General features: G+C 36.8%; 1 protein-coding gene across 3 annotated transcripts in view; it reads left to right on the forward strand.

Annotated features, from left to right (window-relative positions):
• Positions 1 to 26,882, forward strand: part of ZC3H12B (zinc finger CCCH-type containing 12B) — a 349,800-nt gene that overhangs the window by 47,332 nt on the left and 275,586 nt on the right. For 2 of the 3 annotated variants that reach the window (XM_016210168.2, XM_016210169.2), the window contains exon 2: positions 2,962 to 3,039. The exons of the other annotated variant lie outside the window; for it this stretch is intronic. The gene's annotated coding sequence lies outside the window, so the exon portion shown is untranslated. The remainder of the gene's footprint in view (positions 1 to 2,961; positions 3,040 to 26,882) is intronic. 3 annotated transcript variants of the gene reach the window in all.

Here is a 26,882-nt window from a genome sequence, read left to right on the forward strand (position 1 = left end):
GCATTCTTGATATCAGATACAGCATTCTTTATTTCTGTCTGATTTTTTTGTGTGTTATGTATCTCTTTTTTCATGTTTTCCCTGAAGTCCTCTATATAATCCCCTGTTTCCTTGTTTTTCTCATTAAGTTCCTTGAGCATCTTCATAATCAGTACTCTGAACTCGGTTTCTGATAGCTTGCTTAGCTCCATCTCATCTTTCACTTTTTATGGCAATATTTTCTTTTCTTTAATTTGGGGGTTGTTTCATTATCTCCCCATTTTAGTAGGTTTTAGTCTCTGTATCTGTATATTAGATATATTTGCTCTCTCCCAGTCTTATGGGGTGGGATTTTTGTCTTGTGAATCCAATGGAGCCCAGAGGTTTGTTTTCCTTATACTTCTGAAGTCTTTGTTCTAGGCATGTCCCTCTCGTGGGTGTCCCTTTTGTGGTTTCTTTATGTTCTCCCATTGTGGTTGGGTCTAGATTGTCTTTGACTGTTCCTTGGGAGGAGTCTCCTCTCAGGTTGGCTGTGTGTCTCAGCACCAGCCTTGTCATGTAAGCTGTTGTATGGGTGCTTGCAAGGCAGCAGAATACCCAATTAAATTTCCAGCAAACAGGAGGTATCTTATAAAATATCTTGACAGTCACAATGAAAACAAGCCAAGTGAAAATGGAACTGGGAGAGTGAAGGGAGAACACACACACACACACACACACACACAAAAGTTTAAAAAAGAAAGAGAAAGTAAAGTAACGCTTATAGAGAGAGAAGTATATAGTTAATGGTGAAAATTTAGAAAATTATAATAGTAAACTAAAATTTTAAAAATAGAGAAGCTACTGGGAGATAATAGAGGCAGAGAAAAGATTCTGAAATAAGAGCCAGGAAAAAATTAAGGGAGAGAATACTAATAGGATAATAGTTGAAAACGAGAAAGTAGAAATACAAGAAACAGAAACGAAACTAACAATTGAACAAAAAGACAGTAAGACAGAAGGGAGGATAACAAAAGAATGAAAGAAAAGAAGAAGAACAAAAAGGGGAAAAAAGAAATGAAAAAAGTTATGCCAATGGATCGAGAGGAGAGAGAGAGGCAAAGCCTGATAAGTGATTTGGAGGAAATGATAGAGAAAATCAGTAAACTTGGTTATAATGATAAAGTCCCTGTTGGAAGATTTTTGATTACTCATTCATTCTACATACTCATTCAGAGTTTCTATTTCTTCATGATTTAGTTTAAGTAGATTGTATGAATCTAGCAATTTATCTATTTCTTCTAGGTTATCTCAATTGTTGATGTATAATTGTTCATTATTGTATCTTAGGATTCTTTTCATTTCTACAGCATCAGTTGTAATGTCTGTTCTTTTTTTTCTGATTTTATTTGAGTCTTTTCTCTTTTTAAAAATAGTCTGTCAATTTTTTATTCTTTTCAAAAAACCAAGTCTTGATTTCATTAATTTTTCTATTGTTTTCTAGTTCTTTTATTTCTGCTCAAATCTTCATTTTCTTATTTCTGCTAACATCTGATTAAGTTGTTCTTTTTATAGCTTCTTGAGTTATAAAGTTTGGTTGTTTATGTGAGATTGTTCTTTTTTTTTAAGAAATGTAGTTATTTCTATGAACTTAGTGCTGCTTTTTCTAAAGTTTACCAATTTTATTGATACTTTCAGAGAGTGACATATCTGTTTCATTGTTTTTTCTCTAATATTTTTATCTTTTCAAATCTCTCAATTCTTCTACTTATGTTTATTTATTTTTTTTCATTCTGTTTTCTTTAAGTTTATTTTGGTCTTTTTTTCTGGGTTACTCAGTTGGAAGCTTAGATTATTGATGTCAGGCTTTTCTTCATTTCTAATGTATACAATCAGTGCTGTAGTTTCTGTCTCAGCCTTGGATTAGTTGTGTAACACAAATTTTAATACATTTTCTTTTTTAAATTTATCTTCATTGTTGAAAAAATTACAGATGTTACCCTTTCCCCCCACATTTACTTCCTGTACACAGCTCTTGCCCCCTCCACAGGCCTCCAGGCACTATTATCTGTTCATGGGCTATGCATATATGAATATAAGTTCTTTGGTGAATCTCTTCCTGCCCACCTCCACTCCCTTCCCTCTGAAATACGTCAATCTGTTGCACACTTTAATGTTTCTGGATCTATTTTGTTAATCAGTTTATTTTGTTCATTACATTGCACATATAAGTGAGATCATGTGATACTTGTCTTTCTCTGACTTGCTTATTTCTCTTAACATAATACTCTCCAGGTCCCTCCACATTGTCTCAAAGGGTAAGAGATACTTCTTTTTCACAGCTGCATAGTATTTCATTGTGTAAATGTACCACAGCTTTTTCATCCACTCATTTAATGATGGGAATTTTGGCTGTTTCCAGATCTTAGCTATTATAAATAATGCTGCTATGAACATAGGGGTGCGTATATTCTTTCTGATTAGTGTTTCAGGCTTCTTAAGATATTTTCCTAGAAGTGGGATCAATGAGTCAAATGGCAATTCCATTTTTAATTTTTTTGCATATTTTTTTCTTTCAGCTTAATGTATTTTTAATTTCCCTTGAGGTGACCTCTTTGATGAATTATGAGGAAGTTTGGTGTTTAATATTCAAGCATTTGTAGATTTTCCTGTAATATTTCTGTTATTGATTTCTAGTTTGATTTTATTATGGTTGGTAAACATAGTTGGTATGATTTCAGTTCTATTAAATAATTTCCGGTTTGTTTATGGACTAAGACATAGTGTATTATGGCATATGTATTGTTGGCACCTCAAAAGAGTGTGCATTCTTCTGTTTTTGGATGGAGTATTCTAAATGAATGTGAATTAATTCCTACCATTTGATATTTTTCTTGCATTCTTTTATATCTTTGCTTAGTGTCTATCTAATTGTTTTGTGGCTTGTTTTGAGGTGTTGAAACCTCCAATTATAATTATGGCTTTGTCTTTTTCTTTTTTCAGATCTGTTAGTGTTTGGTTCACATATTTTGAAGCTCTATATTTTGGCGCCTTGATATGTAGGGCTGCTGTGTCTTCTTGGTGAGTTGACCTTCTTATAATTATGTCATTTTTCTTTTTGCCTCTGATATTTTCTTTGCTCTGATATCCACTTCTGATATCAACACAGACAATCCTGCTTTTCTCTAATGTTTGCATGTTATATCTCTTCCACATTCTTTACTTTCAGCTTGTCTATATTATATTTGAAGTGATTTTTCTAGTAGACTATGTAAAGTTGAATCATATTTTTAAATCCACTCTACCAATCTTTCTCTTTTAATTGGTGTACTTATTTATGCCATTAAATGAAAATACTGACATATTAGGGCTTTTAAACCTGCTGTTTTATTGTTTATTTTCTGTATGTTCTGTTTCTTTTCATCTGTTTCTCTTTTCTTGCCTTCTTGTTGGTTACTTAAACATCTTTTATAATTCCGTTTTTATTTACCTATAACATTTTTAGTATATCTCTTCATATATTGGTTTTAGTGGAAAGTTAGTATATACATATTTGTGTACTAGAACAATCACAAATATAATATGTATATATGTAACTATATATTACATTATATTATACTATACAATATGTTATTTTATACATTATTATGTACTATTATATAGTCTATTCCTGTCATCTTATTAATTATGGTGAAGTATAGAAACATTAACAACTTTTATGTTACTTAATTTTGTTGCATATATAGTTTTCTTAAATATTTCCTCTCTATATATTTAGAAGCAAATAAGGCAGTATTATAATTTTGTTTAATATGTCAAACAATCTTGAAGACTCAAGGGAAAATGAAAACTTTATTTATTGCTAGTATTTTTGCTTACTATGTTCTTTCTTCCTTCCTGAAATTTCAGATTTTCTCCTTTTATTTCCATTCTATTTAAAGAACTTTCTTTAGCCATTCTTTTAGGGTAAGTCTGCCTATGACAAATTCTCTTAATTTTCTTTCATTTGAAAATATCTTGATATCCCTTTTATGTCTGAAGGATATTTTCACTGGTATAGAATTCTGGGTCGAAAGATTTTTTTTTAGCTCTTGAAAAATATTGTTCTACTTCCTTTTGTCTTTTATCATCTGTGATGGGATTCTGCTGTCATTTACCTTGGCCAAATTTGGGATGTTTACAGTGTCAACATGAATAAAGAGGTAAACTGAAGCAAGCTCAAATGATCACAGGTTGAGTTTATTTGGGGATAGAAGAGGAATTGCAATTCTGGAAATGCATTCTGTAGCAAGGTACAGGGAAGCCCATTGAGAGTTTGAGAACAGGCTGTATTTATGGGCAAAGAGTACAAAGAGAAGGAAGTTCAACTAAAGTCCAAGCAGTAAATTCATTGGCTTGACTGTGGACATAGATTCTTGCTGGATGTTCACTGGTCAGGGATAAGTCTTGGTCTTCTGTTAAATTAGGCATTTGTGGAAAATCAGGCTATAATTTCTTAAATTCTGTTCTTCTGAGTGCATGGGATTCTTCATTTCATATCCTCTGGTTCCATTTTAAACTGAAATATTTTCACAAGGGCCAATTATTTTTGGAGTACTTTTCCAGTCTCTTTTATTCTTTCATCTGGAACTCTAATCACACAAATGTTTGGTAGATTTTTTTGTTATAGTCTTACATGTCTTTAAAACTCTATTCTTTTTGTTTGTTTTCTCTCTGTTATTTAGTTTTAATAATTTCTATTGTTCTAGCTTACACTTTTTTCTCTCTCTCCTCTTCATTCTTCTGTTGAGCCCACCCAGTGAGCTTTATATTTTAGTTATTTTATTTTTTATTTCTAAGAGTTCCATTTGATTCACCTTTATATCTTTCCTGAGAATTTCTCTTTTTTAGTGTGGAGTAGTCCTTCAGTTTTTATTCGGTGGAATAGTTTATGTAAAACATCTCTTTGTTATTAAATACTAAGATTTACTTTTTTTTCTTTTTTAAAAGTAAATTTTAATTGAAGTGTAACATACATTATATAGATACAGATTAATAAATTCATGAACACAGCCATCTAATCACCTCCCAGATTAAGAACTTGAACCTTGCCAGTGCTCAGATGTTCCTTTATGCTCTCTTCCAGATAACCTTATTTATATCTCCATAGACTAATTCGGCCTGTTTTTACAACTTTATAAATATGAAATCATCTAAAATTTACTCTTATCTGGCTTCTTTTGGCAAATATTATGTTTACAAATTTTATTCATGTAGCTGTAGTTTATTCTTTATTCTTGCTCTATAATATTCTATGCTAAAATATATTACAATGTATTTATCCATGCTACTGATCATGGACATTGTTTCCAGTTTGGGGATATTTTGAAGAGTGGAATTGTTGGGTGACAGTGTGTGTGTATGTGTGTGTGTTAGTAGTTGATGGCAAATAATTTTTCACAGTGAATGTATCAACTTTCATTGTACTAGCAGTGTATGGGAGTTCCAGTTGCTCGAAGTCTTTAACAACACGTGGTATTGTCATTTTGAAAGAATTAAGCTATTTTGACATGTGGACAGTGGTGTCTCCTGAAAATAAGGGTGTGTAACCTGTGGGCCACAGCTGACCTGTAAGAGTGACCTATCAATGGGTGCAGAAGGACACTAGAGGACTAGAGGGCACAGGTTGAACAGAGAGACTTCTGCTTTGGTGGGGAGCTATGGTGATAACAGGTATTCTTTTTTTTAGCGTTTTTTAGTGAATTTATTGAGGTGACATTGGTTAATAAAATTATATATGTTTCAGGTGTACAATTCTATAATACTAAGACTTTCTATTACATCCAGGTGGAAGTAGACATTCATGCTCCACTTTTAGCCTCTGTTGACACCAAATGGGAAATTTTCTTCACTATGGCTGAATGGGGGTGGGAATTCTGGCTCTTTACATGTCCCATATTGACACTGTGTTGGGGAGGTGAGGTTGGTTATTGTATTATGGGGGAAAAAATACTGACTCCCTATGTGGCCTTCTCTGATACCACCTTGGTGGGGGTTTGGGAGCTCCTTGTTACAACTTTGTAAGAGTGGAAGTATAAGAATCCCCACTTGGATTTTGCTTGCATGGGTTGGAATGGTCTCATTTTTTTACGTGGCGTTTTGCTGGAATGAAGATCTTGTTGGGGTTTTTAAAAAAAATTTGTCTTCCTAAGCTACTCATTTCCTTGTCCTTTGGCTAAAGAGAACAGAATTTTTCTGAGACTTTTATATTCTCTGCCCATTGGCATTTCTGGAATACTCTTTTTTTTCAGATCAAGTCTGTGATATATGAAGCAAAATGAAAACTCAAGGAAGTCAATGCTATGTTGTTCCTTACCTCTTAAGTTCCCTAGTGATTCTGTCTTCTTTTCTTCACTTTTTGGGGTCTTATGTTTGTTTTATATGTAATAGACAAAGTTTTTAGTTGTACTTGGCAAGAGAAATTAAAAAAAGTACATCTCCATTTTCCCAGAAGTAGAAAATACAGCACATGACTTAAAAATCCATTTATCTCTAATTTTCTGTATTACAAGATCTAAATTGCATCTCTTCATAGCCTCAGGCCTGATATTTTATCAAGTCATTCAGGAAAAAAGTGCCATTTGATTTAATTATTTTTAATGTTGACACTATTACAGATGTCCCCTATCCCCTTGTTTGTCCACCTCCACTTAGCTCCTGCCCTCTACCCTATCCTTCACCATGCTGTTTTATGTGTCCATAGGCTATGCATATATGTTCTTTAGCTAATCCTTAGATAAAAGAATGTGAAAAGTGCTACTTCAGAAGCCCATTTTAAGGCAATACACAGTTACACAATTGAATATCTGTTCTCGAACTTAACTCGTTCTGGAAGGCTGTTTGAGAAGTGATTTGTTCAAAAACTGAATCATTTTTCCCATTAGAAAGAATGTAAATTTAATTAAATCATTCCAGACCCCCAAATGATTCCCTCTTTTAAACTTTCTTATATATAGTACATGTCTAATGTACACTTCAATGTATAAACAAACACTTTTTCTTAAATTTATCAAACCACCCCCTACTAGACATACAAGACTAACTTTTAGCACTCATTCCAAGGATGTCTTTTAGGAAGTCAGCATGCAACATCTTCACTTTTTTACATATCACTCCCTCAGAAATGCTGTCACTCGCTGTTTTCATTTATCCAAATCAACAACAGTTATTCTACCTCTTCAATGGCCTGTGATCATTGTTTCTTTACACCCTTAACAACATTAGCACTCTTGATGCCCCCTTTATGTTTTAAAATTGTGTTAATTGTCCATTTCACCCACAACAAAAGCCAAAAATAACCCACAAAAACATTCACAGCACAATTTTCTGAGATATTAACAACGTGAGGTTTAGTGCTAAACTGACTCCTTTTCTCTCCTTTGCTTGTGGCCTGAGGTGATGTATCAGCATGAAAGTGTTGTCAGGTCAAGAACCTAAGTTCTGTGTTCCAAATGGCAGCAGATTAAGTGGAAGCTACACTCACACTCTTCCAGTACCAAACTGAAATTACAACTAAAATATAGAAAAACCATCCTGAATAATCAACCGAAGACTATCTGGAGAGCACCCTCATAACCAAGGACGTAAAGTGGATAATGCATAGTGATGGGTAGGAAGTGTGGAGGCGCAAGACTGCTGGCTGGGCTCTCACAAGCAGCAGCTGACATTTCCCAGGGATATCTCAGCTGTGGGGGGTTCCTACTGAGAATTCTGGGGTCTAAACTCCAAGGTGGGCTCCCCAGCCCAGAGCACCAGAACTGAGAAAGGTGCCCACATATTAGCTGGCTGTGAAAAACAGCTGGGTTTCTGTCTGACAGGGAGAAACAGCTGGTAATAGAGAAACAGCCCTCTTAAAGGGCCAAGACACAAAATTTCATGTGCAGCCACTCACCTGGCACTCTGGCAGAGGGAGGGCAGAGTGAACTAGATCTGTGTGAGGACAGTCAAGGGGTTCTGACTCTGGAAATAGAGCTCAGAAGGTGGCCATCTGGAGTCCTGTGCTCAATCATTCCCCAATACTGCAGAGGACATGTTTCTCAGGCAGACCTTTGCCAACCAGGCAGCTTTAGCCTGGGGGTCAAGCAATTAACCCATCTGTTGGAAAATGTCTGGCCCTGCTCTGTGGAGTTTACACTTTGCTGTGATCTACAGCCTGAAACTCATTAAGAGACTCAGAATTACAATCAGCCTGCAGGCAAAGGAGTATTTCTGGGTGCTTTTAGTCTTTGCCTAATCTGCTTCTGAACCCAAGGCTTGGGAAAGCAGACCTTGGTGTGCATCTTGGTCCTGTCCAAATGCACCCAGCGACAGTGGAGGGAGCCACAAGCAGTGGATCACTGAAAGCTTCAAGCACAGTACTCACAGCCGGTCACAAAGAGCATCGGCCATTGGCCTGCACCAGAGACCCTCCAAAAAAACTGACTGTGATAGCAGATCTACCTAATACATAGAAACAATTCCTAACAGGCGGCCAAAATGGGAAGACTGACAAGCCCTAATTGAAAGAACAAGACAATTCTCTAGAAGAAACGATAAATGAAATGGATATAAGCAATCTATCAGATACAAAGTTCAGAATACTGATCATAAGAATGCTCAACAGCATGAGAAAAGATGGAAACTGTAAAGGAAATTAAGAATGACATAGCAGAAGTAAAAAATACATTGGAGGGAATAAACAGCAGATTAGTGGTAACTGAGAATCAGATTAGCAAATTAGAAGACAGGGAAGAAAAAAATTACTCAATCAGAGAACCAGAAAGAAAAAACACTTCAAACACAGGAGGACAGTTTAAGGGAACTGTGGGGCAAAATGAAACATAACAATATTCACATCATAGAATTGCCAGAAAGCGAAGAAAGTGAGCAAGGGATAGAAAACCTATTTGAATAAATAGTGGCAGAAAACTTCCCTAAACTGGTGAAGGAAAAAGTCACACAAGTTCAGGAGGCACAGACAGTCCCAAGCAAGAAGAATCCAAAGAGGCCCAGGCCCAGACACATCATAATTAAAATGCCAGAAATTCAAGATAGAGAGACTCTTGAAGGCAGCAAGAGAAGAGCAACTTGTTAATTACAAAGGAGCTCCCATAAGGCTGTCAGCTGATTTCTCATCAGAAACTTTGCAGGCTAGAAGGGAATTGCATGAAGTATTCAAGGTATTGAAAAGCAAGAATCTGAAACCAATACTACTTTATCCAGCAAAGCTAACATTCAGAATAGATGGTGAAATAAAGAGCTTCCCAGACAAAAGAAAAAGACTAAAGAGTTTATCAGCACCAAAGCAGCATTCCAAGAAATGTTAAAAGGACTGCTGTAATAAGTAGAATGCTTGGTGAAACTCCCCTATGAAGCCATCCAGACCAGGGCTTTTTTCTGGGAGTTTTTTATTCCTGCTTTGATTTCATCAGTTTTTATTGGCCTGTTTGGATTTTCTGATTCTTTCTGATCTCACTCTTATGTGGAATCTAATGAACAAAATAGATCCAGAGACATAGAAACATGGAACAGGCTGACGAATCTCAGAGGATATGTATAGGTGGGGGAGTGGTTCGAAGAGATTAACCAAAGAATTTATAAGCATATATGCATAACCCATAGATACAGACAATCGTTTTGTGAAGGCCTGGGGTAGTAGAGGGGATCAATGGAGGGAAAAGAGGGACATCTGTAATACCTTCAACAATAAAGATAATTTTTAAAAAAAGCTTTGTTCAAAGATGGACATTTTTTCTGTGAACAATATGGTTGAGAACCAAATTTTTTGAGATGGGAGTTATTTGAGAACTAAGATTTTACTGTGATTGACTAAAACAACTTTATATTATTAACTAGATTATTTCCACTTAAAGATTAAGCCAAATTTAGGAAATTTCTTATCCAGGAGGTCATGGTTCGATTCCAGGTTTGGATACATGCCCAGTTTGCGGACTCGATCCCCATTGGGGGGTGTGCAGGAGGCAGCCGAACAATGAATCTCTCTCATTGATGTTTCTCTCTCTCCCTCTCCCTTTGTCTCTCTGAAATCAAGAAAAGACATTTTAATTTTTTAAAAATTATACTTCTTATTAATATATATTAAAAGTATATGTAAAAGTCTTTATTAATATAAGTAAATCAGTTTTCTAATAAAATTTTCAAAATTAAAAGTCTTACTATACCTGTTTAGGGGACAATTTATATATTTTAAATTTAGAGATATTAATATTCACTTCTACATTAAAGCAGCTTTTAGGCTTTGTGGGGAAAGAGCATGAATATAAGGGATTATTTAGTAATACTATAATGTCACATATAAAGGGACACTTTCTTATGCTTAAACTTAGGTATTTCTTTTTGTTTTTATTGTTGACAGTATTGCAGATGTCTCCCATTTTCTCCCAATTTGGCCCCCTCCACCTAACCACTGTCCTACCCCAGGCCATCCCTAATCTATTGTTTGTGTCTCTGTGTTACGCATATAACCATATATATTTCTTAGTTAATCCCTCGGCTTGTCTCACCACCCCCCACTGAGATCTATTATTCTGTTCCATTAATCCATACCCCTGGACCTGTTTTGTCCGTTTATTTTTGTTCATTAGATTCCACATATAAGTGAGATCATGTGATATTTGCCTTTCTCTAACTGGCTTATTTCACTTAACATAATAGTCTCCAGGTTCATCCATGTTATCTCAAAGGGAAAGAGCTCCTTTGTTTTTACAGTTACATAATATTCCATTCTGCAAAAGCACCACAGTTTTTTATCCACACATATACTAATGGGCACTTGGTCTGTTTCCAGATCTTAGCTATGGTACATTGAGCTACTATGAACATAGGGGTACATATGTTCTTTCTCATTGGGGATTCTTAGGACATATTTCCAGAAGTGAGATTACTAGGTCAAAAAAAGGAACCTCCATACTGTTATCAACAATGGCTGTACTAGTCTGCGTTCCCATCAGCAGTGTTCTAGGGTTCCCTTTTCTCCACATCCTCACCAGCACCGGTTGTTTGTTGATGTATTGTTGGTGGACATTCTGGCACTTCCCAGTGTGAGATGTTATCTCATTGTAGTTTTAATTTGCATCTCTCTGATGATTAGTGACATTCAGCATTTTTTCACATGTTTCTTGGCCTTCTGTATGTCTTCTTTGGAGAAATGTCTATTTAGGTACTTTGCTGATTTTTAAAAAAAATTTTTTAAAAATATATCTTTATTGATTTCCGAGAGAGGAAAGGAGAAGGAGAGACAGAGATAGAAACATCAATGATGAAAGAGTCATTGATCGAGCCCACAACCTGGGCATGTGCCCTGACTGGGAATCAAACCCCGAATGCCTGGATCCTAGGTCGATGCTCAACTGCTGAGCCATGCCCGGCCGGGCCCTTTGCCTATTTTTAAACTGAATTATTTGTCTTCCTGGTGTTGAGTTTTATGAGTTATTTGTATATTTTGGAAATTAAACTCTTATCAGATATATCATTGGTCAATATGTTTTCCCATACAGTGGACTCCCTTTGCATTCTGTTGACGGTTTATCTTTTGCTGTACAAAGCTTTTGAGTTTGATGTAGTCCCATTAGTTTATTTTTTTCCTTTGTTTCCCTTGCCCTAGGCGATGTATCTGTGAAAATACTACGATATGAATTGTCTGAGATTCTATAGCCTATGTTTTTTTCTAGAATTTTTATGATTTCGGGACTTACATTTATGTCTTTTATCCATTTTGAGTTTATTCTATAGTGCAAGTTGGTGGTCAGTTTCTTTTTTTTTTTTTTTTTTGCATTTACCTGTATAATTTTCCCAACACCATTTATTGAAGAAACTATCTTTAATCCATTGTATGTTCTTACCACCTTTGTCAAATATTAATTGAGCATATTGGCATGGGTTGATAACTGTGGCCTCTGTTCTGTTCCATTGGTCTATATTCTTGTTCTTGTGCCACTACCAGACTGTTCTGATTACAATGGCTTTGTAATGAAGTTTAATATGCAGTATCATGATCGCTCCAACTTTATTCTGCTTTCTCAAGACTGCTGTGGCTATTCAGGGTCATTTTTGGTTCCATATAAATTTTTAGACTATTTGTTTTAGATCTGTGAAATATACCATTGATATTTTAATATATTAAATATATTACATTGAATCTGTATATTGCACTGGGTAGTATGGACATTTTAATTATGTTAATTCTAATGATTTAACACAGTATATGCATCCACTTTTTTGTATCTTCCTCCACTTCCTTTTTCAGTGTCTTATAGTATTCCAAGTACAGGCCCTTCATTAAGTTTATTCCTAGGTGTCTTTGTTGTTGTTGTTGTAATGGTAAATGGGATTGTTTTTTTAGTTTCTCTTTTTGAAGTTCCATTACTGATAAACAAAAGTGCCATCAATTTCTGGGTGATAGTTTTGTAACCTGCTACTTTGCCAAATTTATTTATTAAACCTGGCAGTTTTTTTGTGGAGTCTTTAGGGTTTTCTGTGTACAATATCATATTATATGCAAATAATGACAATTTTACTTCCTCTTTTCCAATTTGGATGCCTTTTTAAATATTATCTGATTACTGTGGATAGGATTTCCAGTAATATGCTGAATAATAGTGGTTAAAGCAAACATTCCTGTGTTATTCCTGATCTTAAGGGAAATGCTTTTAGTTTTTGCCCACTGAGTATGATGTTGGCTGCAGGCTTGTCGTATGTTGCCCCTATTACATTAAGATATGATCTCTCTATTCCCACTTTGCTGAGACTTTTTATCATAAATGGGTGCTGGATATTGACAGATTTTTTTTTTTTTTCATCTATTGATAGGATCATGTGATTTTTATGCTTCATTTTGTTTATGTGGTGTATCATGTTTATTGATTTGTGAATATTGAACCAACCTTGCATCCCCAGAATATATCCCACTTGGTCATGGAGTATGATCTTTTTAATGTTTTGTCAGATCTCATTTGTTTTTTTTGTGTGTTTTTTTTTATAATTTTAGCATCTATGTTCATCAGGGTTATTGGCCTGTAATTTGCCCTTTTTTGTGTTGTCTTTATCTGGTTTTGGAATTAGTATAATTCTGGCTTTTTAAAAAGAGCTTGAAAGTCTCTCCTCTTGAATTTTTTGGAATAAGCTGAGGAGGATTGGTGTTAATTTTTTAAATGTTTGGTAAAACTTACCTGTGAAGCTATCTGCTCCAGGACTTTTGTTTGCTGGTTGTTGTTTTTTTATTACTGTTTCAAATTCATTGGGTGTTATCTTTTCAACTTTTCTGATTCTTCCTGATTGTGTTTTGGCAGATTGCATTTTTCTAGGAAATTTGTCCATTTCACATAGATTGTCCAGTTTTTTGGTATATAGATGTTCAAAGTATTTTCTTACAACCCATCGCATTTCTGTGATCTCAAATGTTACTTTACCTTTTAATTTCTGATTTTATTTATTTGGGTCATCTCTGTTTATTGATAAGTCTAACTAAAGGGTCATCAATCTTGTTTATCTTTTCAAAGAACCAGCTTTTGGTTTCATTGATTTTTTGCGTTTTTTGTTTTTTTTTTTTTTTTTTTTAGTCTCTATGTTATTTCTGCTCTGAATTTTATTATTTCCTTTCTTCTACTTATTCTTGTTGTTCTCTTTCTAATTCTTTTAGTGGTAGGATCAGCTTGTTTATTTGAGCTTTTTCTTGTTTCTTGATGTAGGCCTGTAATGCTATGAATTTCCATCTCAGAACTGCTTTTGCTGTGTCCCATAGATTTTGGGGTATTATATGTCCATTTTCATTTGTTTCCAGGAAGTTTTTAATTTCTGCCTTGCATATCATTAGTCATCCATTCATTGTATTACAACAAGCTATTTATTCTCCATGTGTTTGAATGTAAGACTTCTTATTTTAGTTGATTTCTATTTTCAATCCTTTGTGACCTGAAAAGATTCTTAATATGATATCAATGTTCTTGAATTTCTTAATACTTATTTTGTGTTCTAACATGTGTTTATCTTTGAGAATGTTTGATGTGACCTTGAGATGAATGTGTATTTTCCTGCTTTGGGATGAAATAGTCCGTAAGTTTCAATTAAATCCTTAGATCTAGTGTATCATTTAAGGCTGCTGTTTTCTTGTTGATTTTTTGTCTAGGGCACCTATCCAGTTATGTCAGTGGTGTGTTAATGTCACCTACTATGACTGTACTGGTATTGATCTCTCCCTTAAAGTCTTCCAAAGTGTTATATATACACATACACACACACATATTCATATTCTTATATCGGGTACATATGTGATATATATTTATCAGGGTTATATCCTTTTGTTGGAATGATCCCTTTAAGTATTATATAATGTTCTTCCTTGTTTCCTGTTATGACCTTTGTTTTGAAGTCTATTTTGTCAGATGTGAGTATAGCTACCCTAGACTTTTTCTTCCTTTCCATTTGCACGGAATATTTTTTCCATCCCTTCACTTTCAATCTATATGAATCTTTTGTTCTAAGATGGTTCTCTGGTATACAGCATATATTTGGGTCATGCTTTCTTACCCATTCAGCTACCTTATGTCTTTTGATAGGAGCATTTAGACCATTTACATATAAGGTTATTATTGATAGCTACTTATTGCCATTTTTTTTTTTCTTTATAACTACATTCCTCTCTCTCTTGCTTTCTTCTTAAATCACTTCCTTTAATATTTTTTGCAGTGGTGGTTTGGTGGTAATGTACTCCTTTAGTCTTTTTTTTTTTTTTTGTCTGAGAAGGTCTTTATTTTACCTTCAATTTTAAATGATACCCTTGCTGGATTGAGTAGTCTTGAATTTAGATCCTTGCTTTTCATTACTCTGAATAGTTTATGCCAGTCCCTTCTGGCCTGAAGTTTTTCTGTTGAGAAATTACCTGACATTCTAATGGGTACTTCCTTGTAGATAACTTTCTGTCTCTCTCTTGCTGCCTTTAATATTCTTTCTTTTCTTTAATATTTGTCATTTTGATTATGATGTGTCTTGGTGTACTTCTCTTTGGGTTTATCTTGTTTTGAACTCTCTATGCTTCCTGAACTTATGTGACTCCTTTCTTCACTAGGTTAGGAAAGTTTTCTGTCATTTTTTTAAACAGGTTTCCTATTCCTTGCTCACTTTCTTCTCCTTCTGATACCCATGTGATGGGAATGTTATGTTTTCAGTTTCCCAAAGTTCCCTTAAACTCTCTAACCTGCTTTTTCATTATTTTTTCTTTTTGCTGCCCTAACTCAGTGTTTTTTTCTGCCTTGTCTTCCAAGTCACTGATTCAGTCTTCTGTTTCATCCAGTCTATTTTTGATTCCTTCCAGTGTATTATTGATGTAAGATACGTTATTCATTTCTAATTTTTGTTTATAGTTTCTATTTCTTGTTTCATGCTGTTATAGTTCTAAGTTTCTTGCAGTTATCACTAAGTTATTTGTGCATCCTTATAACAATTACTTTGAACTCTATATCTGATAAATTCCTTGCTTCCATTTCATTTAACACTTTTTATGAATTTTCCTCCTTTTATTTCGGGGTTATTTGTCTCCCCATATTTGCTGTCCCTTTGTATTTGTTTCTAAGTATTAGATCAAACTGCTATGCCTCCTGGCCTTTATGGGGTAGCAAGTGTTTTGTGGGACTCAGTGGTGCAATCTCTTAGATCTCCTGAGCTGGGTGCTCTATGAATGTACATTGTGTGAGTTACTTGGGCTCTCCTATTGTAACTGGGTCATGAATGTTGTTGTCCCATTCGTCGGTGGTATCTCCTCTTAAGCTAGCTTACTGTGAGACTCACCCCTGAACAGGTATTGCGAGCTGTTGTGCTGGTGCTGACAGAACAAAACACAACACAATAAAACAAGAAACAAAACAAAAACACACAAAAGACCCCTACAACAATAACAAAAATAACCACAAAAGAAAAGAGAATTAGGAAAGAGAAAAGAGAACAAGAATAATAGAAGAAAATAAAAAATACTAGATGAGGGAAAAAAAGGGGGGGGGAGGAATATGAAAGGGCAGAGTTGAAAGAAAGAAAATAAGAATAAAAATAGGGGAAGGAAAATGGTATAAAAGAAAAGAGGAAGAAAAAATTATGAAAAGGAAAAAAGAGAAGGCAGAAAAACAATATAAGAAAAGGAAAAAAGAAGAAAATGGAAAAAGAATAAAAAAATAGAGTAAGAGAAGAGAAAAGTTAGATATATGAAAGAAAAAAGAGTGAAATAATAAAACAATAAAGAAGGAAAATAAATAATATAATGCAAGAAAAAAAAGTGAAGTGACACTTGTCTCAGCAGATTTTAGTGCCTTCTGGGAGCTCCCTTCTGATCCTTTCTCTTCTGATGACTGAGGCTGACTGTTTTGTCTGCTGAGTTTGGGCCTCCCAGGAGGTACTTTGGTGTTATCCACTGTCAGAAACTGTCCTCGTTTGGCTCCCAGCAACCAGTTTGAAGCTTCAAGGGGTCCATAGTTTACTTCTGTCTTCCCAGCACTGGGCTGCATGTTGAAGGGGCTAAGTTGCACTCTAAGGCCAATTTGTTAGCAGCTCAGGGGCCAGGGATGGTTCAGCAAACTTTCCCAGGTTCCCCTTTTAATCACTGAAAAGTTTGTTTTTGAAAAGGTTTTAAGCAGAATCAGGAGTATAAGGCCTGGGTCTCCAAAGATGGGGAGGTGCCATTCATATTTCAGAGAAAGTGGTGGGTGTGTTTCCCTATCCCAGAGCTACTCCTCTGAGAGCATCCCAGAATATTTCCCTGTCCTCAGCTGGGGAGAGAGCCTCGTATGAAATCCAGTGGGATCTGCTGGAAACTGGGTGTTTTTATCAGCTCTCCCAAGAGGGGAAAGCACCAGTCAGGTTCCCAGGACAGTGGGGCAGATGGCCTCACCTCTAAGCCAGTGACTGAGGCTTCCTTAGTGTTGAAACCCATGGGTTTGGCCTCTGCTGCTGTCTCCTCATCAAGTGTTGAGATGCATGGTGTGGCAGGCAGGGCTTCTGAGGGTGGGGAGAGCTGTATCCCCTGCTCACCGGGATATTTCCTTTTCCTGAGCTGTAGCTTCAGGGAGGGGCCTGTACCTCTCAGGAAAAATGGCTCCTTCATTTTGAGAGGGTATGATGAATTGCAGGTCTCCCACTTTTTGCTGCCACTTTTCCACGTCTCCCCACAATGCTTCCCACCCCAGCTTCTCAGGCAACTCGTCTGTACAGCCCTCTCACCACCAAAGCCTTCTGTGAGTAACTGCAAATGAAAATCCTGTGCTCTGGGTTTAAAAAACAAACCAAAAAAAAACTGGTCTTATCTCTGACTGGCTCCAGTTTCCGGGCAGCCACGAGCCCTGCCACCTTTCACAGCTGGATGTTATATGGTCGGCTGTTCTTAACTCTGGTGTTCTGGACTGGGGAGCCCAGCCTGGGGTCTGGGCCTCTATCCTCTCAGGTACAACCCCCTGCAGCTGAGAGATTCCTCCTCAAGCTCTGCCTGCCTCAGGTGGAAGCTGGGCCAGCCTCTCTTTTTACCTTGCCCTTCCTACCAGTCTCCAGGTGGTTTCTGTCTTTCCTTTTTTTTCTTTTTTTTAAATATACCTTTATTGATTTCAGAGAGAGGAAAGGAGAGGGAGAGAGAGAGAGAGGAACATCAATGATGAGAGAGTCATTGATCGAGCCCACAACCTGGGCATGTGCCCTGAACCCCAATCGCCTGGATCCTAGGTCAACGCTCAACCACTGAGCCACGCCCGGCTGGGCTGTCTTTACTTCTTATGTCTCCTCCTCAAGGGGACCTCAGTTGGTAATTCCAGGTGAATCTTCCCCAATTTAGCGGTATTCCCAGTCTTGCCCTAGGTGGAGGTGCAAGAAAGTTTTGCCTTTCTATTCCACTGCCATCTTCTCCTTTCACCTAAACTTTGCTATTTTCGACCTTGATATTATTTGAATACTTCTTTATTATGAAATCCTGTTGTTGAGACTGAGAATAATGGGAAATAAATAGAATTATACATGCTTACTCTATGTTTCACATAACCTAAAGCACTCAAAAATACAATTGTGGATAACAATAATTTTATGTTGCAGCAGGAAAAATTGTAAAATAATGAATTAGGACCCAATTTATCTTTTTATTTCTAAATGTAATAATTTGTTTGAACTATAATTGTGTCATTTTTATATGTTATATTAATTTTTAAATTAATATTGGATTCACATATTTAAAAATTTGAATACTGATTTTTTTGTTGTTGTTAAAAACATATGTAAAAATAATTTCCAAGTCCTGAAACTTCAAAAATATTAAATTAAGATTTATAGTTTCTATTTAATTGGCATTTATTATCATAGTCACATAACTCTTAGAAGAGTTTTATAAATAGTTGCAGCTGACTTTAGATTGTTCCCAGATAATTTTCTTGAAGAATGCTAAATGTTTTGTACTTCATCAAAACATGCTGAAAAAGAATTGTGAAAGATAATTTAGTTTACTGCAAAATTGACTTAGAGCAATCCGTGCTCTTTTTCTTCTTCTTGGTGTCTTCCTGTTTCATTTTTCAGACTTCTGGTCTATTCCCAATAACTCATGCTAAAGTATCAATTGGTTGACAAAATTTTATTTCTTTGCATTGTTTTTTTGTGTTTTGTTAAGGATTGTGGATGAAAGAATAACCAGCTCGTCTGTTTCCTACTATCTATCCCTGTCTCAGCCCAAGGTTTCCAAATCTCAGAAACCTGAAGCTTGGTGGTTTCTATGAGACATCTGCCTGCTTTCCACCAGGCCCACATGCCCTCCAGTAATTTGAGAAAGTAACTGCCCTCCCAAGCTGCAGCTGACCTGCATCCAAACTTGGCCTCTGCCTCAAAAGAATGTATGAATTTGAGTTAAATGAGTTTTTTTAAATTTTTGTTTAAAATATTACAGATGTCCCTTTTTCTCCTGAATAACCCATTCCACCCTGTCCCATCCCCCTCCCCAGTCCCTCTCCCCACCATGGTCCATGTCCTTGGGTTGTGCATATATGCATATCAATTCTTTGGTAACTCTCTCCCCCTCCATCCACCCGCCCTCCTCCATCCCCCTGAAATTCGTCAGTCTGATCTATGCTTCTACGTTATTGAATTTATTCTGTTCATCAGTTTGTTAAGTTCTGTAGATTCCTCATATAAGCGAGATCATGTGATGTTTGTCTTTCTCTGCCTGGCTTATTTCACTTAGCATTATTTTCTCCAGGTCCATCCACACTGTCCCAAAGGGTAGGAGATCCTTCTTATTACAGCTACATAGTATTCCATGGTGTATATGTCCCACAGCTTTTTTATCCACTCATCTACTGATGGGCACCTGAGTTGTTTCCAGATCTTAGCTGTTGTAAATTGAGCTGCTATGAACACAGGGGTGCATAGATTCTTTCTGATTAGTGATTCAGGATTCTTAGGATATATTCCCAGAAGTGGGATCACTGGGTCAAAAGGCAGCTCCATTTTTAATTTCTTGAGGGACCTCCATACTGTTTTCCATAGTGGTTGCAACAGTCTACATTCCCACCAGCAGTGTAGTAGGGTTCCCCTTTCTCCACATCCTCGCCAGCACAGGTCGTTTGTTGATTTGTTGTTGGTAGCCATTCTTACAAATGTGAAGTGATACCTCATTGTGGTTTTAATTTGCATCGTTCTGATGATTAGAGACGTTGAGCATTTTCTCATAAGTTTCTTGGCCATCTGTATGTCCTCTTTGGAGAAGTGTCTATTCAGGGCTTTTGCCCATTTTTAGTTGGGTTGTTTGTCTTCCTCTTGCTGAGTAGTCTGAGTTCTTTGTACACTTAGGAAATTAGCCCATTATCAGATACATCCTTGGCAAATATGTTTTCCCAGACTGTGGGGTTCCTTTGTATTTTGAGGCTGTTTTGCTGTACAAAAGCTTTTCAGTTTGATGTAGTCCCATATGTTAATTTTTTCTTTTGTTTCTCTTGCCCTAGGAGATGTATTAGTGAAAATTTCACTTTGTGGGATGTCTGTGACTTTACTGCCTATGTTTTCTTCCAGGGTTATTATGGTTTCATGACTTACGTTTAAGTCTTTCATCCATTTTGAATTTATTCTTTGTGTATGGTGTAAATTGATGATCTAGTTTCATTTTTTGGCATGTATCTGTCCAGTTTTCCCAGCACCACCTATTGAAGAGACTGTCTTTACTCTATTGTATGCTCTTGCTCCCTTTTTCAAATATTAACTGACCAGAATGGCGTGGATCTACTTCTGGGGTCCCTATTCTTTTCCATTGATCTGTGTATTGGTTGTACCATACTAGGCTGTTTTGATTACAATGGCTTTGTAGTATAGTTTGATATCCTGTAAAGTAATCCCTCCCACTCTGTTCTTCTTTCTGAAGATGGCTGCAGCTATTCGGGGTCTTTTTTGGTTCCATATAAATATTTGGAATATTTGTTCTAGCTATCTGAAATATGCTGTTGGTATTTTAATAGGAATTGCATTGAATCTATATTTTGCTTTGGGTAGTATGGGTATTTAAATGATATTTTTTTCCAATCCATCAGCATGGTATATTCTTCCACCTGTTTATATCTTCCTCTATTTCTTTTCTCAGTGTCCCATAGTTTTCCGAGTACAGGTCTTTTACATCCTTGGTTAAGTTTATTCCTAGGTATCTTACTTTTTAAGTTGCAATGGTAAATGGTATTGTTTTTTCAATTTCTTTTTCTGAGAGTTCATTGTTGGTGTATAAAAATGCTGTCGATTTTCAGATGTTAATTTTGTATCCAGCTACCTTGTGAAATTCATTTACCTAGTCTAGTAGCACTTTGATGGAGCCTTTAGGTTTTTTTATGTATAATATCATGTCATCTACAAATAATGACAGTTTTACTTCCTCCTTTCCAGTTTGGATACCTTTTATGGTTTGCTCCTGTCAGATGGCTGTGGCAAGGACTTCCAGAGCTATGTTGAATAATAGAGGTGAAATTGGACAACTCTGTCTGTCTTGTTCTTGTTTGAAAGGGAAATGGTTTTAGGTTTTGACCATTGACTATGATGTTGGCTGTAGGTTTGTCATATATGACCTTTATTATGTTGAGGTATGTTCCCTCTATTCCCACTTTGCTGAGAGGTTTTATCAAAAATGGGTGCTGGATGCTGTCGAATGCTTTTTCTGCATCTGTTGATATGATCATATGATTTTTGTCCTTCATATTGTTTATGTGATGTATCATACTTATTCATTTGTATATATTATACTAGCCTTGTATCCCTGGAATAAATCCTACTTGGTCATCATGTATGATCTTTTTATTGTATTGTTGGATCTGGTTTGCTAGTATTTTGTTGAGGGTTTTAGCATTTATGTTCATCAGGGATATTGGCTTGTAATTTTCTTTCTTTGTAGTATTTTTATATGTTTTTGGGATTAGAGTGATGCTTGCTTCATAAAAAGAGCTTGGGAGTTTTCCCTCTTCTTGAATTTTCTGTAATAGTTGGAGGAGAATAGGTGTTAATTCTTGGAATTTTTGGTAAAACAGACCTGTAAATCCATCTGGACCCAAACTTTTGTTTTCTGGGAGTTTTTTGATTACTGCTTCAATTTCATTAGTTGTTATCGGCCTAATCAGGTTTTCTGATTCATCCTGATTCAGCTTTGTAAGATTGTATGCTTCTAGGAATTTGTCCATTTCACCAAGGTGGTCCAGTTTGTTGGCATATAGTCTCTCATAGTATTTTCTTAAGATCCTTTGTGTTTCTCTTAGATCAGTTGTTATAACACCTCTTTCATTTCTGATTTTATTTATTTGAGTTCTCTCTCTTTGTTTCTTGGGGAGTCTAGCTAATGGTTATTCTATCTTATTTATCTTTTCAAAGAACCAGCTCTTGGTTTCATTGATCTTTTGTATTGTTTTTTCAGTCCCTATGTCATTAATTTCTGCTCTGATCTTCATTATTTCCTTCCTTCTACTTCCTCAGAGCTTTTCTTTCTGTTTTCTTTCTAATTTTCTTGGTTGTTGTGTTAGATGGTTCAGTAGAGCTTTTTCTTGATTCTTAAGGTAAGCCTATAGTGTTATGAACTTTCAGGATTGCTTTCACTGTGTCCCATAGATTTTGGGTTGTTGTCTCTTCATTTCTGTTTTTTTCTAGGAAATGTTTGATTTCTTCCTTGATCTCATTGGTAACCCATTCATTGTTCAATAACATGCTATTTAGCTTCCATGTGTTTGAATATTTTTGCCTTTTTTAAGAGTGGTTGATTTATAGTTTTATGCTATTTTGATCTAAAAAGATGCTTGATATTTATTCACAATTCTTGAATTTGTAATGACTTGGTTTGTGGCCTAACATGTGGTATATTTTTGAGAATGTTCCATGTGCACTTGAGAAGAATGTATATTCTGCTGCTTTGGAATGAAATGTTCTGTAAATATCAATTAAATCTATTAGATCTAGTGTGTACTTTTAGGTCTTTGTTTCCCTGTTGATTTTTTGTCTTGATGATCTTTCCAATGATAGATGACAGTGGAGTGTCAAAGTCCCCCAGTATAATTGTGTTCTTGTATATCTCCCTCTTCAAGTCCACCAAGAAACTTTTTATATATCTATGCACTCCTATATTGGGTGCATATATATTTATAAGGGTTATTTCCTCCTGTTGGATTGATCCTTTTAGTATTATGTAGTGACCTTCTTTGTCTCTTGTTATGGTCTTTATTTTGAAGTTTATTTTGTCAGGAATAAGTATTGCTACTCCAGGGTTTTTTTTGTTTCCATTTGAATGGAAATTTTTTTCCATCCCTTCACTTTCAGCCTGTGTGAATCTTTTGCTCTGGTGTGGGTCTCTTGTAGACTGCATATATTTGAGTCCTGTTTTCTTATCCATTTTCCTAATTTGCTTCTTTTGATTGGAGCATTTATTCCATTCATTTACATTTAAGGTTTTTATTTGTATATATTTATTTAATGCCATTTTTTCCCCTTAATGCCGATGTACCTTTCTCTCAATATTTCTTCTTCTGAAAGCAGTCCATTTAGCATTTCTTGCAATGCTGGTTTGGTAGTACTGAACTCCTTTTGCCTTCTTTTGTCTGGGAAACTATTTAACCTTCATTTTTAAATGATAGCCTTGCTGAATAAAGCAGTCTTGGTTGCAGGTTCTTGCTTTTCATTACTTTGGGAACTCTTGCCACTCTTTTCTGGCTTCAAGTGTTTCTGTTGAGAAATCTGCTGTCAGCCTTATGGGGGTTACCTTATGGTCACTGCTTTTCTCTCTCTTGCAGCCCTTAATAGTCTCTCTTTGTCCTTCACATTTGCTGTTTTAATTATGATGTGTCTTGGAGTGGGTCTCTTTGGGTTCCTCTTGCTTGGAATCCTCTGTGCTTCCTGAACTAGTGTGGCTTTCTCCTTCACCACCTTAGGGAAGTTTCCTGTCATTGTTTCCTCCACCAAGTTCTCTATCTCTTGCTCACATTCCTCCCTCTCTGTCACCCCTATGATGGGAATTTTGTTTGGTTTCATGTTGTCCATAAGGTCCGTTAGACCGTCCTTATGCTTTTTAAGTGTTTTTTTTTTTCTTTTTGCTGCTCTAATTGACTGTTGTTGTTTTTTCTACCTTATCTTCTAATTTACTTCTTCTATTCTCTGATTCATTGGACCTGCTTTTAATTCCTTATAGCATCTTCTTATTTTATTTCTTTTTAAAATATATCTTTATTGATTTCAGAGTGAGGAAGGGAGAGGGAGAGAGAGAGATAGAAACATCAACGATGAGGGATTCATCATTTATCGGCTGCCTTCTGCACTCATCCGGCTCAGAATCGAGCCTACAACCCAGGCATTTGCCCTTACCAGGAATCGAAGCACAATCTAATGGATCCTAGGCCAACACTCAACTGCTGAGCCATGCCTGGCCAAGCTCAAGCATATCCCTGATTTCAGTTATAGTATTTTTTGTTTCTTCCTAGTTCTTATTTATCATATCTACCTCTTTTTTCATGCTTTCACTACGTTCCTGGACCTTCCCATTAAGTGTCTTGTGTTTCTCATTAATTTCCTAGAGTTCATTACTCTGAACTCTATTTCTTATTACTTGCTTAACTCCATTTCATCAAGGTGTTTTTCTCGCAATTTTTTCTTTTCTTTAGTTTAGGGGTTGTTTCTTTGTTTCCCCACTTTAGTGACTCTTTCTGTTTGTATCTTTATGTTTGACATATTTGCTGTCTCCCAGTCTTGAAGTGTGGGATTTTGTACTGTTTGTCCAGTGGAACCTTGAGGTGGTTTTTCCTTATACTTCGGAGCTCTTTGCTCTAAGTGTGTCCCATTTGTGGGTGCCCCTTTCCTAGGTTCTTTGGGCTCTCCTGTCGTGATTGAGTCTAGACTGTTGTTTACAAATTCTTGGGAGTACTCTTCTCTCAGGTTGGCTAACTGTGTGGCTCAGGCCCAACCACGTTTTGTGAGGTGTTGTACAGGTGCTAGCAAGGCAAATTAAAGCAGAACCAAAATCCCAGGAAACAAGCAGTATCTTAAAAAATATCCTGACAATCACAATGAAAACATCAAAAAAGAGGGAGAGCAAAGTGAGGACACAAATGCTAAATCAAAAATATTTGTATGGAGAGAGAGGAAAGAACTTTATTTCTAATAGTAAAGAAAAATTTAAAATAATAAAAAGTAAAAAATAGCGAAGCTACTGGGAGATAAAAGGGGCAAAGGAAAGATTCTGAAAGGAGAGAAAGGCAAGCAGAACATTAAGGGTAGAGAGTAAGAATAAGAAAATGATTTAAAAATGAAAATAAAGCAACAAACACAAACGAACAAACAAAAATCCAAGAATACAGAGAATAAAAAGGGAGAAAAAGAGAAGAAAATAATAAGTAAAAAAAAGTTATGCCAATGGAACAAGAGGAGAGAGAGAGGTAAAGCAAGAGCAGGGAAGAAGTCCAATAAGAGATACAGGGGGGAAATAGAGAAAATCAGTAAACTTATTGGTTATAATGGTGATATCCCAGCATTAGAACAGAATATCAAGAAAATATTGATAATAGAACAAAAAAAAAACAAAACAAAGCAAAGCAAATAAGCAAAGCAAAACAAATTTTAAAAATTAAAAATGTTTTCTTTGTCTCTTTTTTCTTAAAAAAAAAAAGTCATTCATGTGAGTTTCACCTGGGCAGCTTATGTTTTCTGAGGCTCACTGTTTTGTATGCTGATTTCAGGTCTCCTAAGAAGTACTTTTGTATCAGCCAATGTCAGGAGCTGTTTAAGTTTGGTTCTGGTGTCCTTAGGTAGTTGGCTGGTCTGAGGCTCTCTGTCAACCACCTGTCAGCTATTTTGCCTCTCCCTTTTGATTGTCTGGTCTTACTTCAGAGTCTCCTAAAGAGTCTTTAGGGTCCAAGATGGCTAGTGTACCTCAGTATATTTCTCCCTTTAATTAGAGGTTTTGCTGTTATGTACTTACGATGGGGAAGTTACTCTCTGCTTCAAAGCCACTCCTCATTCTCTACCATATCCTCCAATTCTAGTTCCCCATACAATGGCCTGCTGCAGTTTCAAATTGAATTCAGTCTGTTGCTTTTTCTGTATAGGCAGTTTCAGCAGCCTGGGCTCAGTGGGTTCAATTAAAAAAAGACTCTGGTGAGCACATTGCCTGTCCAGCCCCCAGAAGAGTTTTAAGCTTTTCCTTCAGTTCTCAAACAATAGTCCCTGAGAGTCTTATTCTTTTACTGTCTTCCTGCAAGATCTACTCCCTTCCCCGTCAGGACTATGCCCTGTGGGGGATATCTAGGGCTTCAGTGAGCTGAACCATCCCCTTTCTTGGTGGGGGTGTTGCTCCTAGCCTGTGGGAGAGGTAGGTGTGCTCTACTCCTCGTTTCCCAGATCTGGTTGGCTGATGTCACCACCATACAGACACAAATCCCAGCTTTCACTTGTCTGTCTCCCCAATACAAGGCAGGAAGGTGGACACCCATTCAGCAATCAAAAATTCAAAAATGGCCTGGAAACAAGATGGTGGAGCAGGTAATAGCTGCACCTGCCTCTTCCCTCAACCACATCAAAATTACAACTAAAATACAGAACCACCATCACTCAGAGCCTCCTGAAATCTGGCTGAACAGAAGCCCTACAACCAGGAGGAGCATTGAGAGTGGTAGGAGGGGCAGAGATGCAGGTGGATCAGGGCTGAATCGCAGAGATGCGGCCATGGGCCCACATCCTGTGCCACAGTTGAAACCTGGGAGGGAATCTCAGCAGTGGGGGTTTCCAGGAGGAGTGCAGAATCCCAGCCCCACAGCAGGCCCCCAGCCCAGGGCTCCAGGGCCAGGAAGAGACATCCTCACAACTCCCGGCTATGAAACCAGCAGGGACTGTCTGAGGGCCATGGAGGCTGCAGGATCCCCAGCAGTTCCTCTTAAAGGGACCACTCATGGACTCACTCAAACACACTCACTATGAGCCCCAGCGCCGGGCAGTAGCCTGAAATGAACCTGGGACACTTGGGGAAGAGCTAACCTGCCTGAAATCTGGACGAGAGGTGGAGAGGCAGCTTTCTCCCAGGCAGAAGGGCTGGCAGAGGCCACTGCTCCTTTGGCGAGTCCTCCTCACACACAGTCAGCAAGCAGGCACCATGTTTGAATAGCCAGCACCTGCCTCACACCTTTGGCCCTGCCCCGTGATTAACAGAGGCCCTGCCCCTCCCCACCTGCAAGCTCATCCAAGCCATTTCCAGTGGCTTTTCTGTGCAAGTGGCCTCTCAAGCCTCATGCTTAGGGATTTCCTAAAATCTCTCAAACAAGCAGTAGCGTGACCCATATGGGGCTTGATAAGTCACCCCAGGCCTTCCACTAGCAGCAGCCTGCATTAGTTCATAGCTTGCCCTCTCCTGGACACCTCCAAGCCCAGCACAAGTAGCAGCCATCTAT

Source organism: Miniopterus natalensis, chromosome X (assembly GCF_054644295.1).
Source record: "Miniopterus natalensis isolate mMinNat1 chromosome X, mMinNat1.hap1, whole genome shotgun sequence".
In the NCBI taxonomy this organism is placed as follows: domain Eukaryota; kingdom Metazoa; phylum Chordata; class Mammalia; order Chiroptera; family Miniopteridae; genus Miniopterus; species Miniopterus natalensis.